This window comes from Anabrus simplex, chromosome 3 (genome assembly GCF_040414725.1).
Source record: "Anabrus simplex isolate iqAnaSimp1 chromosome 3, ASM4041472v1, whole genome shotgun sequence".
NCBI classification, from domain to species: Eukaryota; Metazoa; Arthropoda; class Insecta; order Orthoptera; family Tettigoniidae; genus Anabrus; species Anabrus simplex.
In genome coordinates, this window is record NC_090267.1 from 212,655,306 (window position 1) to 212,671,056 (window position 15,751).

Sequence of the window (15,751 nt, forward strand, 5' to 3'; positions counted from 1 at the left end):
GGAGAAACTGATAAACGGTATGGACACAGACATGGAAGGGTATAAGATGAGAAAATAAAAACAAATTTAAAATGAAAGTGCTCAAATACTTCATCCATCAAGAAATAGCAACAAGCTGAAATAAATAATACGTACTAATACTACTTCCCGATTTTTTCCTAAATTACCGATACTGTCTCGCAACAGACATACAAAGTAGTAACAAAGTTATTCAATAGATTTCACATATGGAATTAGTATACAGATTGCACATTTATTATTTTCTAGCCCTTAAATCAAATGAGAACATCCATGATAAATTCAGATCCCGGGTCATAAGTAGCGAGAAACATGAAATACTTGTATCAGATTTGTAAAGATAAATATTAGCACAATAAAATATTCAAACCTGGACTTCATACATGAGTGCCTGAACTCGTATGCTGTTCGCACGGTGGTTTCTTCATTTATATTCTTGAATTTAGCTGTAGTTTTAGCGTAAGGAAAGGAAGTTCTTAAATGTTTATCAGTGCTTATCTTTCCAGCTGAGTACTCTATTTAACCAAAGAATATTCGCGTATGACGCAAATGTTTATCAGTGCTTATTTTTCCAGCTGAGTACTCTATTTAACCAAAGAAAATTCCCGTATGTCGCAGTCACTTTGTACTTTCCCATTTTAAACTTCACCGTGGGTGGTGGAAAACCTTTACGCCGAACAGGGCGACATGAAACTAGTGATTCATTCCTGAAGTGCCAAATTAAAGAAAAACTGTTGAATGGGTTCGAAATGAAGGTTATGTCTCAAAACTTACGAGTCACAAAACTCACGGGTTAAAATTAGTAGCAAATAGTATCAAAATTCACGACTACAAGCTAGTGGATAAATTAACATGCCAATGAGTCTTAAAATTCACAAATCTGGACAGTAGGTGCCTGCGATGACCGCAGGAGGGATGGGGTGCGCGGTGACTCACGCACCAGCCCTCTCCGGAGGCCACACGTCACTATTATTGTACCGGGGGTACACCTCCGTCCCGTTGAACTGCGCGCCTTCTAGAAGGCCATCTGTGCTGTGAGTCCTAAACTATGTATCTGAAGATACTTAGACCTTTAATCTTTAGATTTCTCCGCTATCGGCCTATGTGCCCCCTCTGGCGGGAGCACGGACTATTAATTTTTAAGGGAATTTTCTATGGTCAATGTTAGTAAATCTTAAGTGTTTTTAGACATTTTTGTGCTAAGGTTATCAGCACTTCTACGGCTTCCTTCTTCCTTAGTTATTAACCAATCAGGAATTTTTGTGCATTTTTATTTAGCCAATTAAAATTGGGGTGTACAGGCATTCTGCCTAGCTCAAGAGAGTTCTGGAACTTTCCCCTCTGAGTTGCTATATAAACTGGGCGCTTTTGGGTCGTATTGTCGTCTTCATCGGTGTACGTTATATGCAGCAGGGGCAGCCTTGCGATCGTTGGAAGGCCCAATAACTCAAGGTAATGGCAGAAATCTGTTACCATGTAGTAGCTCCAGGCAGTTAACTTCAGGGGAAGGTTTCAAACTTCTTTCATTAATGTAAAATTCGTAAGACTTTGTTTAAATGTAAATTTTCGACGTCTGAGGACTTTGTTCAAATCCCTGCTGGGAAACATGTAATTCAGGGAATAAAGAGTGCTCAGCCTCTATTAATTCCCACTCATTCGGGAGATAGTAGGTTCGAACCCCACTGTCGGCAGCCCTGAAAATGGTTTTCCGTGGTTTCCCATTTTCACACCAGGCAAATGCTGGGCCTGTACCTTAATTAAGGCCACGGCCGCTTCCTTCCCACTCCCAGCCCTTCCCTGTCCCATCGTCGCCATAAGACCTATCTGTGTCGGTGCGACGTAAAGCAACTAGCAAAAAAAAAAAAAAAAAAAAAAAAATCCCACTCAACTTGGTATGGGGTGACTAAGTTTTTCTAAAACTTTAAATTCTTCACACTGTTTTGGAACTTAGTATTTCACATCTAATCACCCCTCTGTGGTATAAGCTTAGCCTCTGCAATTGAGGGCCGTAAGCCCATTTAGGATTTTAAAGTGTCTTTCAAAAGGAGTGCACCTGTTTCGCCTCCTAGCCTTTTGTTCATGGCCGGTCATCTTAAATCCTTTATTTTGTACACTAAGGCCATTTAGAATGTGCACTCATTGCCCCTGCTTAAATTGTCATTATTTATAGACGAGTGTATAACAGACTGTCGAGCAGATATGACAGTAAAGATGTTATCTGAAGTTTGTCAAGTATGACTGTGTAAGAAACTGATGCCTCTAAGAGGCTGGACTGTATTAATGTTTGAAGCTCAAACTACTATACGACGTAACTGAGTGGAACATATATGCTCTTGTAAAATAGTGTACCTTCAGAGCTATATTGCTCAACTGATTTTTGACTTTAACTTAACTGTCATTTGTTGTTGTTGGTTCAGATTTTCTAACTACCACATTTTAAAAATAAAAAAAGGAAATAAATACATTTTCAAAATTTAGTGCTTTAACTTATACTCTGATCCGCCTCTGTGGTGTAGTGGTTAGCGGGATTAACTGCCACCCCCGGAGGTCCGGGTTCGATTCCCGGCTCTGCCACGAAATTTGAAAAGTGGTACGAGGGCTGGAACGGGCTCCACTCAGCCTCGGGAGGTCAACTGAGTAGAAGTGGGTTCGATTCCCATCTCAGCCATCCTGGAAGTGGTTTTCCGTGGTTTCCCACTTCTCCTCCAGGCAAATGCCGGGTTGGTACCTAACTTAAGGCCACGGCCGCTTCCTCCCCTCTTCCTTGCCTATCCCATCCAAACTCCCCATCCCTCCATAAGGCCCCTGTTCAGCATAGCAGGTGAGGCCGCCTGGGCGAGGTAGTGGTCATTCTCCCCAGCTGTATCCCCCGACCCAAAGTCTGAAGCTCCAGGCGAAGCTGAGGCGATAGAGGTGGGATCCCTCGCTGAGTCCGAGGGAAAAACCAACCCTGGAGGGAGAACATATTAAGAAGAAGAAGAAGAAGAAGAAAACTTATACTCTGATCTTTTCACCTTCTTACACATCTGTAAACCACGGAAACCCTGGAACAATTATAAACTTATCTCAAAGGGAAAAAATACATTATATTAGCTTTAAGACCACAACAAAATATTTTAATAATAATAATAATAATAATAATAATAATAATAATAATAATAATAATAATAAACCCCTGTCTCTTTCATTCACCAACCAATATTTCCCCTGTGGGTTGGGGTGGCAGAATAACATCCACAGTGTCCGCTGCCTGTTGTAAGAGTTGAATAAAAGGGGCCTCAAGGGCTCTTAAATTATTTAAAAAAAGGCTAGATAGACAATTGATAAGCAATCTGGCACCTTGGTGACTGCCCTGCATATCAGTGGTGATTGATTGATTGATTGATTGATTGATTGATTGATTGATTGATTGATTGATTGATTGATTGATTGATTGATTGAGCTTGGGTTGGCGACCGCGAACCCTTAGCTTCCACTCACTTCTGGCAGGCTCCCTGCTTTCTTCTATCCTAACCGACTTCCCTTGGTCAACTCTTATTCTTTCGCGACCGCGTCGGTATTAGCCTAAGTTTTCAAGGCCTTTGTGGCCCTTGTCTTTCTTTGCCCTATACCTTCATTTTTCGAAGTATGCACACCTTCCATTTCCCCTCTGATTAGTGTTAATAGAAGATTGTAACCGTACAACAGGGTTACAGACTCCATTCTGTATTTATTATTATTATTATTATTATTATTATTATTATTATTATTATTATTATTATTAACCTGATTCATTAGATTTTATATATTCTGTTTCTCATCATTTAGACTGTAATAATTAGGTATCGCGTATATTATTGTATTTAATCATAGGTTAAGTGAATATGTTTGTAATTATTCTGTATTGTAGTAAGTGAGATTTGTTGGTTTCATATTGTCATGCTGTGGCTTGTAACTTTGGCTAGATGAGCTGGCATAGTATTTTGAAATCGAGGCTATGTTTAACTGGGAATGTTGTGTACAAGGAGATTTCCCGGTGACGCATTCGGTATAGTCATTCTCGAACCGCTTGGGTACGCTTAGACAACACTTGACTGATGACATCAGTGCGTGGACACGTGATTGCGACCAAGTGTCAGTATTCGCCAGCTACTGTATGTTGAAGTGGAAGGGATGAACAGTGAGTGGGGAGATGAGTCGTCATCGCGAGGTTATATAAGGTGATGCTACGGTAGGGAGAGGTACTCACTCAGTTCATAAGCAGTTGATATCGTGCAGATCATATGTAACAGTCAGATGTATCAAATGGAAGAAGTGGTCTTAGTGTGATGGTCAGAGCTAAGAGTTGTGTTTGAAGAGGTAATCATCGAGGAAGTCTACAAGTGGTGCTTGTATCCAAGCAGAGACGGGTACTATGCTGATAAAGAAACATCATCTTCTTGTGAGGATGGACTTCACAAGATGTTTCAATAATATTTTCCAATTATTTAAAATATATTGAGTGGACGTAATTACATTGGAGCTCCCTACACGCGTACATGGTATGTAGGCCAACTCCTTGTTATATAAGAAGATTACAACAGACGGCTCCCGACTTCAGCTCACAGGTTTTCCCAAGAATTTTCAAGTTCAACAGCGGTGTATGCAGACAACAGGTAATTAAAGCATCAGACATGTTATGCATTCATAACATGAAGAAGAGTGTAATCAGCGGCGATATCACATCTCACTTCAAGTTCATGCCAATAGCTTTTTTGTTTAGATTAAATTTTCCTTTTCTTAGTACCGCAAATCTCACGATATATTTCTTTTGTTAAATTAAAAGACGTCAATGATTGTTCATTGTGACGTAAATTATAGTCATAAACTCAGTTTTATTTTAATTATAATAAGTGATTCCAGTTCCATGTACAATCCTCAATTGTGGAAATGCAACAGTAATTTAATATTGTCCTGATCCATATCCCTGTATATTGCCAGATATGTGAGTTTATCACCTCACGTCTTGAGATAATTGATATAAGAGGTATGCTCTACCGAATTTTGTTGTTTTTCTTAAAAAAGCAACTGGCGCTCAAACAAATGTTATTTATATTATGTGGAAGATATGAAGGTATAAGAGTAGTGGTCGGAGTAGCCACAACGTGTCGCCAGCAACGTGGGACTCGAAAGGTTCAGAAGAAGTGTTTCTGAATGGCAATATACATGGATCAGTTCTTTTAATGAGTACGCACATGTTAAATTCACCGAGTAATGTTAGGAAGGTCATTTTGTTGAAGTTTGTATTTAAGGGGTAATGTCAGAGGAATTGCAAGGGGAAATAGCTTTGAGATCGCGAAAAATTAGTAGGAAACCGAAGATGGACAAGGATAGCAATATGCAGTCAGGTGATGAGGCTGAGGTTATTGTGTCCAAGGAAATCCAAGGTGGTAACATAAATAGGAAGTTGGTGACTAAGGTGGGACCTACTGAAAGTCAGAAAATAGTAGAAACTGAGGAAAACGCTGTCACGCAAGATCAAAGTAAAGGGGTGATTGACCTGGGTTTATTTAATTTGCTGATGTCCAAAATGACTGAGCAGAATAATATCATTAGTGAGAAAATTGAATCTCAGAATAATATTATGAGTGAGAAAATTGAAGCGGTCATTAGTGAAAAAATTGAAGCTCAGAGTAATGCCATAAATAGTATTAATAAGAAGATTGATGATGTTAGTAATAAGATAGATCATAAGGTGTTAGAAATAAGTAAGCAAATTAATAATTTAGAAAGTAAGGTAAATAGGGAGTGTAGTGACATCAGAGCTGAGATGGAATTGGGTCGGAGCAATCTCCATACGGAAATAGAGCAAATTAGTGAGACATGCATCAAACAGATTGATGAATTAGGCGCCAAGATCGAGTCTAATAAAGGAGAAATCAATGAGTTAGTAGAAGAAAGGTTTGAAAAGATAACCAATACAGTGGGGCAAGAAACTAGGAAATGTATTAGTAGGGTAGAACAGGTGGAAAGAAAACTTGGAGAAGTAGGTGATCTAGAGAGTGAACAAAAATCATTATCACAGAAGGTGAGAGAATCGGAAGAAAAATTACAGGAGAAGTTAAGAAAAATTGAAGAAAAGGCTGAGGAAACATTGGAAGAAAAATTTCTGAGTTGCCAGAGAGTACTCCAGAAAGAAGTGCGTGATAGTAGAAATGTACGCGAAATAATTGTAAATAATGGTTTAATCACTAGAGATCATGACTTACCTAAGTTTTCTGGGAAAGAATTTAACCCGATGGAATTTATGAGAGTAGTAGAGAAGAAATTTGCTGTTCAATTAAGAGACAATATTATTAGCTGGGAAATTGTATTGGAGATCTTATCTAATGCTTTCGTAGGAGAGACTAAGTCTTGGTTTCAAGTATATAAAAGCTCGATGTCTAGTCTAACTGAATTTAAGGAGAAATTCATGGCTAAATTTTGGAGTGAAGGTGTTCAGAGTAGAGAGAGAGAGAGAGTAATGTTTGGCAGGTATAATTCTAACGAGGGTGTTAGAATGACTGAATACTTTTTGGCTCATGTTTTGGTGTGGAGAAATTTAGAATGTATTGGACCTGAGGCTGATATAGTTAGACTTATGGCTAAGCACTATCCCGATAGAATAAGAGAAGCTGTTTGTATGCAAAGAGTGGAGACTATTAAGGAAATGGAGATTTTGTTGGAAAGTTTTGATGTTTTAGGTAGTAGCTTGAATAATAGTAGGACACTAAATAGGAATGTAGAAGGAAGGGGTAACCAATCTAATAATCAGGACAGGACTATGAATAATCGTAACTACAGAAGAGAATATCAGGAGAGACCTAATAATAATTTCCACAGGGAGAGAAATTATCAGAATAGTTCGGAAAATTTCAGGACTGGGAGGCGTGATTATGGTAATCAACCAGAAGCTGGGAGGCGAGAGAATACAGGCCATAATAATAATAATAATAATGAAGCTAGAGGAAATAGGCAACAGGGGAGGCCGACTGAGGTGTGTAACCAACAAGTCGTAACCGAACCAAGTACTTTAAACGCGCAACGGACTGTATAAACTGGTCACTGAGACAGTCCGTAAATGGTGAGTTCACGTATAAGGTAGATAAGTATGTTAATGTCGATCAGCCTATAGTAGTAAGTGAACATGATTGTGACCTAAGTAGCAATAATTCAAATGTTTTAAGTGACGACTTAATCGTAGACAATAAATTTTATAAGTGTAATTTAAATTTAGATATAAGGCAAGATTTGTTAAGTGATCTTATATTATGTAATGAGGATAATTTAAGTAGTGTTACTGTTACACCGACGATTGAACTGCTGATATGGGGCAGGAAAGTTAAGATTTTGTTGGACTCTGGTAGTGAGAAGTCATGTGTAAATTCCAAGCTGTATGAGGAAGTTTTGAGAGAGAAGTATGAGGTAGCGGAAATTCCAGTGAGGAATACGTTCATCGTAACAGCTGTTGGAAACAAGTCTCAAAGAGTGAATAAACAAATAGCTGTCCCCATTAGCATAAGTGGAGAATGTATTTTCCAACCATGCTTAGTTGTGCCTAATTAAGTTTATGCCGTTATTTTAGGTACTGACTGGTTAACGTGTCACAAGGCTAAATTAAATTTTGATCTGTGTAATGTCAATCTTATTTGGGGAAAGAGTAGCAGGGAAGTCAGTTTACCATATGATGTTTTGTCAGAAATTAGTGCGAATAAAGTGTGTTCTAATACGGAAGGATCTTGTGAAATTCCTAATATTAGGAAAAATATTGATGTCTGTCATGTGTCTATACAGAGAGATTCTAGAGATGAATTGTATGAGACAGTGGAGAAATGTAATTTAGCGGAAAGTCAGAAGGACGAATTGTGTGAATTATTGATATCACATAGTGATGTTTTTAGCGATCGGCCTGGTAGAACACATCTTTACGAACACAAATTTAATGTTATTGATAACTCAACTTTTGTAGGACCGAAATATCCCATTCCGTTAAAATACGCTAGCGCTGTTGAAGAGCAGATTGACATTATGCTAGATTATAATATAATTGAACCATCATGTAGTCCTAATTTGAATCCACTTGTTATTATACCTAAGAAGGATAACACGGTAAGATTGTGCATGATAATTTTTGTAAGACTACTTTGGATGAATTTGAGCTTGGTGACAAGGTTTTACTCAGAGTGCCACTCCCGTCATCAGCAGAAGCTGGTCAATTTTCTAAGTTTTTCTTGTTATATCAGGGATACTTCACCGTAGTGAAACGGATTGGGAAATGTGCTTATTCACTAGAAGACAAGGAAGGAAATATCGTAGGCACATATAATATAAGAAGTCTTAAGAAATATATCATGTGAGTTTGTTGATTAATTCTCATTATTATGTTAATTCACCATGTTTTATGAAGCTGGCATTGCGAACAGGACTTCAGTGAAATTAGCGTGTGTTGTGATATTAAGTGAAGCATGGCAGTGCAATAAACTCCAGTGCTTGGAGACAGTGTATATAATGAAATGTCTTCGAGAATTACTTTTGAACACTCAATGAACGTTTGAAACGGCAGAAGTGAGAAAGAAATGTAATCTGTATGTAAATAATACTGTATAATCAAAGTGAACATGATAATTGATCAATGTTTTATATGTGTAACAACGAACATCCAGATGGATGATAACATGTAACCAATTTGTAAAGGGCATTTTTATACATGTATCTATGGTGTACTCGATTTCAGGTGATTATGTATGTATTTCATGAATCAATCGATTCATTTAATCGATTATTTCATGAGGGAGGCGTTCTGTAACCGTACAACAGGGTTACAGACTCCATTCTGTATTTATTATTATTATTATTATTATTATTAACCTGATTCATTAGATTTTATATATTCTGTTCCTCATCATTTAGACTGTAATAATTAGGTATCGCGTATATTATTGTATTTAATCATAGGTTAAGTGAATATGTTTGTAATTATTCTGTATTGTAGTAAGTGAGATTTGTTGGTTTCATATTGTCATGCTGTGGCTTGTAACTTTGGCTAGATGAGCTGGCATAGTATTTTGAAATCGAGGCTATGTTTAACTGGGAATGTTGTGTACAAGGAGATTTCCCGGTGACGCATTCGGTATAGTCATTCTCGAACCGCTTGGGTACGCTTAGACAACACTTGACTGATGACATCAGTGCGTGGACACGTGATTGCGACCAAGTGTCAGTATTCGCCAGCTACTGTATGTTGAAGTGGAAGGGATGAACAGTGAGTGGGGAGATGAGTCGTCATCGCGAGGTTATATAAGGTGATGCTACGGTAGGGAGAGGTAAGAGCGAGCTGACTGCCGTAGTGAAAGGACATACGTGCCTCTCGCTGCGCTCTCTCTCTCCTTGCCAGGCGCTCTGTACTTTTCAAGTATCAGCCAGGCACTTGTACTTATTAGTACATTTTCGAAGGAGCATTGTCTGAGCTGTAGCACTTCTCAGTGCTCGCTCTTTCTTCTGTTTCAGGTTATCTTACAGGAGGACCAAGATGGAGAAGCCGACCCCACCAGTGAGACTGGTCGACTACAACTACGAGGGAGCCGTCGACAAGCTGCTGGACGCGCTCGACGCGACGGATGTCCCCAGCTATGAACGCCCGGGACTGGTGGTGTTCAACCGGCTGGGAGATGGCAAACACCAAGGGACGCTACGCGTCTTCGACAACCTGAATGCGACTGCGGAGTTCATCGGAGAGCCTCTCCTGCCGATCATCGGCATTATGGTTCCTAACTGGGCGATCATCATTCGCCCTAACGACGCAGCCAGCTTCAGGGTCTACGAGGAGCGCGCGTCCCAGCAGTTCCAGGTTGCCCGGCTACCAGGACTCAGGGAGCACCTGGACGTCTCGGGCTACCAGGAGGCAGCCTCGCAGACGGAGCCAACGACCGAGGACGACGGCGGCGCTCACGAGCGCCGCGACGGCGCGACTCCAGTTGGAAAGCTGTACTCCACGAAGTACACGCAGACCAACAAGGCGACAACCAGGGCGAAGTGGTCGCAGACGCAGGCCTACCAGGAAGGGCCTGTTACCCGGGCGCAAACCAGGAACGCGCCCGTGTTGGTGGAGAGCAGCACAGCGGTGGAGAAGGACGCCCCCTGGCGTACTGAGACTGCTGCCCAGGTCCAGCCTGCCTGCAAGTCTGTCGAGTTGCAGACCTCGATGTGCGCCCCCCAGGACAGGGAACGCAGTCGAGTGTTAGCATCGACCGACGCCACCGCCGCCGCCAGCCAGGGGAAAGAAGAAGATGGCGACGCAGCGGAGCCACCAACTACCCCGGGGTCACCAGGCCGGGAAGAGGGCCACCAGGACGCGGCCTCTTCCCCCGCCGAGAAGCAACCCCCGGGAAGAAGAAGAAGACGACGCCGCACCAGGAAGCAGAAGGCGACGCTGGCTCACCAGGAGAGGACCGCCAAGCCGCAACCCAGGACTGCTCCCAGGACAGCAGTCAACCGAGGAGCCAACCAGGAGAGGACCTCAGCGAGTAGCGGCAGTCAGGTGAGAGTGAAACGTCCCCCTCAGCAGCTCTTGCAGTGTTTCCGCTGCCTGAGGTGGGGCCACCGTCAGGTTAGCTGTGGGCTCGAGGTGAGGTGCAACCGCTGTGGTGGTGATCACTACTACACGGCCTGCGCAACACTTAGAGACGCGCCGGTGTGCGCCAACTGCTCGGGGGGCCACCCGGCCTCCCATCGCAGTTGCCCTGTTTACCGGGCCATGGCGCGGGCAGAGAGGAAGGAGGCCCGGCGCCATGACCCACCACCTTCCAGGAGGCCCCCGCCTCGGCGGGCTTGGCCTCATTCTCCGGGATCGGAGACTGGGTACGAGGTACCCCAAGGAGGTGGAGTCGTGCGACAGGCCCTAGTGGTACTTGACGCATGGCTCCGCAGCCGGCAAGGACCGTGCTAGTCACAGCAGTGCCCAGACGGACTGATCCCCAGACGATGGAATGGCAAGGAATTGGTGTATGTTTTGTGCATGTTACCTGTTCCTAACTAACACAACCTCTGGTCTTTTTCCAGCCCACATCCTTGCATGTGCTATCACAAGATGTCAGGTTTTACATGTAGGCTCTTTCTTCTTTCTGCCTATGTGGTTTTTCCCTGACCCTTCAATACCAAACTTCAATACCATATACCTAATACAATATCGCCTGGTAGCGTGTTTGACATGGAAACAGGCAGATACTCCTTGTATCACTTCCCACTCTTCCCTGCTATCTCTTTCTTCTTCTTAGAAATAATAGCATGTCGGAGGCCATGTAGATTGAGTCGTTGGTCACGCGGGGGGAGCGGGCTTCGGGGGCTCCCCCGAAAAAAAAAAAAAAAAAAAAGTAGGGAGAGGTAAAAGGACGAGCTGACTGTCGTAGGGGAAGCACGTACGTGCCTCTCGCTGCGCTCTCTCTCTCCTTTCACCGAGAACTTCGAGAGAATACACTACCTGTCCCAGCCGGTTACCGCCTCTCGGTACCTAGGGTTAGATAGGGAATCTGTAGGCCAGGGACCCGCTTAACAACGGATCATCCCGCGTCTACTAGCTCGAATTCGTATGTCCCAACAGCTACACACACGGAACCAGGCTTGTTATTCAGAAAAGAGCAATGTCACGCTTCGGAAAGAGCAATTTGTCGGCAAGCCTGGAAACACACAGACAAAACTCCGAGAACTTCTAGAAATGACGGAGAGTGAGGAGCTGTCGTTATTACGGCACTCTGACCACTCTACGGCCGTCAGTACATCAGCGGAGGGCATAGTGCAGTTATCACAGCGCCGCCCCCCGCCAAATACCCCAACCGGCAATATATTGTTTAATAATAATATATTGCACTTGTCTGCAGGGTGGAATGCTACAAGCGCGCATAGCTTGTCGCTACCAGTCCTCGCTCGGGTCAATGACCCGGCCGAGCGGGAGCTGGAGGTGACTCAGCGCCTAGCGTGCTCCGAGAGCAGGAAACGAAATGTGCAGGAGCTGGGAGCAGACTTTACCCCTGACTCCCAGCAAATAAACCTGACGGGAAACGTTTACCTGACGGGGCAAGCTGTGCGTAACTATGCGTACGCCACCACCACCACTACTACCTACACCACGACATCTCCGATTACCACCCCGTCAGTACAAGCCAGCTCGCACATACCAGTGCAGCCGCTCCCCAATCGGCCGGCCAGCCACACGGCTGACCCCCGAAATAAGAGCAGGCGAAGCCTGGAAGCGGAGCTGGAGTGCGTGACGCTGTGCTCGGGCGACCGGGAACCGGGGCTAGCCCCTGATGTGCCGGAACCCGAACACGGGAAGGAACAGTCGTATGGCTCTACTGAGCTAGCGGCTGAGGAGGAACACGAAAACAAAATGGAGGCTACTCCTCCCCCCAACACGAACCGAACCCTCGAACCCAACCCAGTGGTCAGCCAGTCGGACGCCGGGAAAGCGGGACCCAGTTCCGCAAACCCGAGCGCGAAGACAACAGCGCACAAGGGAAGGAATAAGAGGGGGAAACGGACTCGGCAGATGGCGCCAACTACAGTCCAACCCCCACCCGGGCGAGCGGGAAACTCGGACTCGGAGTCGGACGAGGCCCCACTGGTGATCGACCTTTCAGGCGCATCCCGGGAGGCCGAATCTGAGAGCTCCGAGGGAGAGGGACCCAGCCAGCACGGGGTGACCGAACCCGAGGTCCCAGCCACCCAGCCGGGAAACCAGGGTGACGGCTTCAGGGAGGCAAAAGGGAGGAAGAGGGGGAAGGGAAAGGGGAAAGGAAAAGTAACCCAGCCCCTGAGCCGCAAGGCCCAGGCAGGCGGGAGAAATAAGCCAAGTACCCGAGTCGATAGTAGCACCGAAACATCTATCGGCTCAACCCAACCCCAGCACTCCACACACGAGAGGCAGACTCGTCAGAGCCCACCTCCACCACCACAACAAAAGAAACAGATCACCCGTAAGGGGTCAACCCCCCCACCCCTTACGGTATACACCACCAACACCAAGACACTCGAAACGGAGCTCCTCAAAAAGCTGCCGCATGAAGAGAGAAAATATTATTTCTCTAGGCCGAGAGTAGACGCACATTTAGCGATTCGGCTGCACATGACGAGCTTTCAGAGCTACGAAACCGCTATCGAGGTGCTAAAACGGCTGAATATTACATTTGTAAGAATATTGCCCAATAGCACTATGAAGCGGTTCGTAGTGAGGACCCCCGTTAACGGAAGTAATGCGGACGAAATCCAGCTTGCATTGAAAGCTCAGGATATCCCCGCATTCTCCGTTGTGCGGATGCGGGCAGGGAATAGGCCAGCCAAGGGCAACCTATTCCTAGTTGCAGTGGCGGACACCCCAGACGCGGACAATCTGCGGAAAATGCGGATGCTCGCGAACATGCTGGTGTCGGTCGAGCCATACCGCCCCCCAGCCACTGGCCCCCAATGTGGAGTGTGTCAGAGGCATGGCCATCCAGGGGCGGCGTGCCGACTGGAGCCCAGATGCCGCAGATGCGCCGCCTCCCACTTGTCCCGCGACTGCCCCCACGGCAACGACCCCGCGTACTCTAAGTGCGCTAACTGCGGGGGAAAATACGCGGCCAACTTTAAAGACTGTCCTAGCCGCAAGGACTACGAAGCCGCCCATCAAGGCAAAGGGCCAAAGGGTAATAAGCGTGGCAACCCTAAGGCCCAAGCAGGCCCCTCAGGCACAGGCGCTTCACGCAAGAAGAACCCAGGCCCATCAGGTACAAAGGACCCTTCAGGTCTCGCAGGCCCGTCAGGCACAAAGGGCCAAAAGCAAGGTCCTTCAGACAACCAGCGCCCATCAGGCGGAGGCATTTTAAATTTCAAGCCCGTACGGACGGTAGGCAAGCAAAACCACGGGCCCTCAGCCCAACCAGCCCCCACCACCGTCCGAGCTAAGACCTCAAACAAGAACAACAAGAAGGCCCAGCCCCAAGAAAACAAACAAAGGCAGGTTAAGTCCACGCCAGCACTTCCCGAGCTACTAGAAGGCCCACCCCAGGCCAGCTCCACCCCCCGCAGAGAACCTGCCGATAGTCAGCCGGCATCCGCACCACCACCCCCCTCGCCCTCACCTCTCACCACACCAATCTCACCAACAACACAGCTACAGGCACAACAGCCAGCGGGGAACATGGCAGTAAAGGCGTTCAGGGAAAGGATAGAAGAAATCCTGAAAACCTTCTTTCCGAACCTGAACCTGACGGTAGCCATAACCACTGGGGTTATAATGGCCAACATGCTCCCCTACCCCTGGCTAAGGGACCTGGCTAATGCAATCTCCGAACTCCTAACCCCGGATGGCTGAACAACCCCACGAAGATAATAATAATAATAATAACAATAACACGCAGGAGCTTCGAGTTCTAATATGGAACTGCCAGGGCGTCAGATCTAGGAAATATGAACTCGAAGCCTTCCTAGCCGCGAACTCAATACACGTAGCTCTCCTAACAGAGACCTTCCTCCCTCCGGGGAGGAAGTTCACTATAAGAGGCTACAAAATGCACAGAAGCGATAAGGCTAACAAAGTTGGAGGAGTGGCAGTCCTGGTAAGGAAGGACATCAAGCACATGGAGGTAGACATACCAGAGCTGGTCACGCTAAAGGCATGTGGAATAGCCCTACCAGTGCAAGGAACACTCATAAATGTAATAGCAGCATACTCCAGACCGACAAGCCTTAACACTCAAGACATAGAAACAGTACTAGGGCTAAATCGAAACACAGTGCTAGGAGGGGACTTAAACTCGAAACACGCCACCTGGGGATGCCTGAAACCAAACCCAGCAGGCACAAGGCTGTATGACCACATGCTATCCCAGGACTATGTGGTAACGGCCCCCAGTGAGCCCACGTTCCTAGCACCGAACGATCACGTATCCGACATACTTGACATAGCCCTATTGCGACATATTCCTCAAAGGCATAGCATTAAGGTAGTGAACGACCTGGGGTCGAGGCACCAACCAGTGATATTTACACTAGATGCGAACCCAGAGGAATATGAGAAAAACCCCAGACGCCGGCTCAACTATAAAGCAGCCAACTGGGGCAAATTCGAACGCAAGCTAGACACACTCCTACAGGGAAGCGAAGGCATGCAAATAGACAGCACAGCCCAAATTGACGAAGCAGTCAAAACCCTCGTAGAAGCAATTCAAACAGCCACAACTGCGAGCATACCGCTAAGCAAACACAGAGAAACACCTCTTTTCGAGATTCCAGCGCACATAAAAGAGTTAATACGCAGACGCAACAGCCACAGGCGTAACTGGGCTCGACATCACAGAGACGAAGACCGCGAGATGAAAAACGAACTAAACACGGAAATACAAAAGCAACTACTCGAATACAGGTCGGAAAAGTGGAACAACCACCTCAAACTTTTCGACACCAACACCAGGCCAGTGTGGAACTTAGCGAGACACTTCACGCGAGAACCACACAACATCCCTACCATCAAGGGACCTAACGGCCCGGTATACGAGAACCGTGACAAAGCCGAAATCATAGCGGACTCCATAGAGGCGGCTTTCACCCCAAACGAAATACCATCTGACCCAGCCTTCATCAGGCAAACTGAGGCAAAGGTAGCAGAATTCCTTGAAAACGCACCTAAGCCGGAGGTTAAGAGGACAAATATACACGAAATTAAGTGGATTATAGGTCATCTTAACTCCAAGAAGGCGCCAGGCCC

At 45.4% G+C, this 15,751-nt stretch overlaps 1 protein-coding gene across 3 annotated transcripts in view; it reads right to left on the bottom strand.

Moving 5' to 3' along the window:
• The window catches only part of LOC136866156 (ATP-binding cassette sub-family C member 4), a 294,433-nt gene that overhangs the window by 254,558 nt on the left and 24,124 nt on the right, over positions 1-15,751 (bottom strand). Inside the window, exon 1 of one of the 3 annotated variants that reach the window (XM_068226640.1) lies at positions 389-553. The exons of the other annotated variants lie outside the window; for them this stretch is intronic. The gene's annotated coding sequence lies outside the window, so the exon portion shown is untranslated. Of the gene's footprint in view, positions 1-388; positions 554-15,751 lie in introns of those variants that run through there. 3 annotated transcript variants of the gene reach the window in all.